This window comes from Carlito syrichta, unplaced genomic scaffold, assembly GCF_000164805.1.
Source record: "Carlito syrichta isolate Samal-C Ts95f unplaced genomic scaffold, Tarsius_syrichta-2.0.1 Scaffold314795, whole genome shotgun sequence".
Lineage (NCBI taxonomy): Eukaryota > Metazoa > Chordata > Mammalia > Primates > Tarsiidae > Carlito > Carlito syrichta.
This window is the reverse complement of record NW_007258891.1, coordinates 118565-121127: the sequence shown is the minus strand read 5'-3', so window position 1 is coordinate 121127 and position 2563 is coordinate 118565.

Sequence of the window (2563 nt, the reverse complement as noted above, 5' to 3'; positions counted from 1 at the left end):
TAGACAAGTGGGACCTCATCAAACTAATGAGCTTTCTGCAAAGCAAAAGAAACCATCAGGAAAGCAGGGAGACAGCCCACAGAATGGGAAAAAATATTTGCCAACTGTATATCTGACAAAGGCCTAACTAACATCTAGGATCTACAAGGAACTCAAATGTGACAAAAGGAAAAAAACAAACAGCCCCATTAAAAAGTGGGCAAAAGACATGAATAGACACTTCTCAAAAGAAGATATATGGGCAGCCAACAGATACATGAAAAAGTGCTCAGCCTCACTCATCATCAGAGAAGTGCAAATCAAAACCACATTGAGATAGCACCTAACTCCAGTAAGAATGGCTGGTGAGGATGCGGAGAAAAGTGAGAAACACTTCTACACTGTTGGTGGGAATGCAAAGTAGTGCAACCTCTTTGGAAGACAGTGTAGGATTTCTGAAAGAACTAGAAATTGACCTTTCATATGACCCAGCAATTTCCCTATCGGGAATATACCCGGAGGAACTCAAATCATTCTACAAAAAAGATACCTGCACATGTATGTTTGTTGCAGCTCTATCCACAACAGCAAAAGCATGGAACCAACCATGTTGCCCATCAAAGCTGGACTGGATAAAAAAAATATGGTATATATACACAATGAAATACTATGCAGCCATAAAGAAAGACAAACATATAAACTTCGCAGCAACTTGGATGGATTTGGAATCGATCAAACTCAGTGATCTATAACAGAAACAAAGTGCCATATGTTCTCATTCATTAGCTGACCTTGAACAATTATAATACTGTAAGAAAGGGAATGGCAGTAGAGGGAAACTATCAGGGGAAGGGTGTGGGATTGGCAGTTGAGGGAAACTGCTAGGGGAGGAAGGGGCATACCTCATCAACAAGGGCACCTGCATAATCAATGTTTATATACTAACCCTGAATTGTACCCCACATCTTTATAACAAAAAAATTAAAAAATTTTTTTAAATGGGGCCATGTGCAGTAGCTCATTCCTGTAATCCCAGCACTTTTGGAGACCAAGGCAGAAGGATTGCTTGAAGCCAGTACCAGCCTGGACAACATAGCAAGACTCCATCTCCACACAAATTGTAAAAAAAAGAAATAGACGTGGTAATGTGTGCCTGTAGTCCTAGCTATTCGGAGACTGAGGCAAGAGGATCTCTTGAGCCCAGAAGTTTGAGGCTGCAGTGAGTTACTGCATTTCAGCCTGCACAACAGAGTGAGACCCTGACTCTAAAAAGAAAAACCAATAATAATAAATGTAAATAAAAATGCAATTCACTCATTACAAAGAGAAAACATACAAATGACCCACAGGTAAATGAAAAAATGCTCAATGTCACTTATCATCAGGGAAATGCAAATGAAACCCACAATGAGACACCACCACACACTTGTTAAAATAGCAATTACCAAAAAAAATGAACTACAACATGTATTGACAAGGACATGGAGAAAAGAGAACCGTTGCACACTGTTGGTGGGAATGTAAATTAGTACAGACGTTATGGAGAAAACAGAAAACAAAATAAAAAATAGAACTACCATATGATCCAGCAGTCCCACTATTCTGTGTGTGTGTATCCCAAAGAATTGAAATTAGTATGTTGAAGAGATATCTGTACTCACTATCATAGTCATTGCTGCATTATTCACAATAGCCAAGCCAGGGAATTAATCTAAGTGTCCATCAATAGGTGAGTGGATAAAGAAAATATATACAATATTGTTCAGCCATGAGAAAGGTAATCCTGCCATCTGAGACAACATGAATGAATCTGAAGAAAATCATTCAGTCACAGAAAGGTATGTGGAATCCAAAAAAGTTGAATTCATAGAAGTAGAGCGGAATGGTGATTATCTGGAACTGGGGCAGTGGGGGATGGGATGGTTGGGGAGATGTTGGTCAAAGGATATAAAAATTCAGTTCGGTAGGAATAAGTTCAAAAGACCTATTGTACAACATGGTGACTATAGTTAATATATTGTATTCTTAAACTTGCTAAGAGTATTACTGTTCACACATAGGTGTTTAATGAATTTTACTAGTAATTCTTTAAATATCCCAAAGTCCATATTTTGTGGTATTATCACCACAAAATGATAACTATGTGAAATAACATATTAGCTAAATTTAGCATTCCATAATGTATATATTTCAAAACATTGTTGTACATAATAAATATATACACTTTTGTCAATTAAAAAAATTAAATGTTATTAAAAAAAAAAGATACCAAAGAGCTCAACCTGTATCTCTCTACCACATGAGGACAGTGAGAAGGTGGTCATTTGCAAGCCAGGAAGAGAGCCCTCACCAGAAATCATACTGGCACCCTAGTCAGACTTTCAGCCTCCAGGTCTTTGAAAACAGACTTTTGTTGTTTAAGCCAAAGAAAAAAAAAGAGAAATGTAAAAAGGCACTTCAATTCCCTACAAAATTATCATTTCAAAGGACAGTTACATATGCAAGTATATTCAGTTACAAAATTCCATAAAAATGCATGATGTTTCTAAGCAACCAAAGCTATCTTTTTCTGTAAGGAAGATTC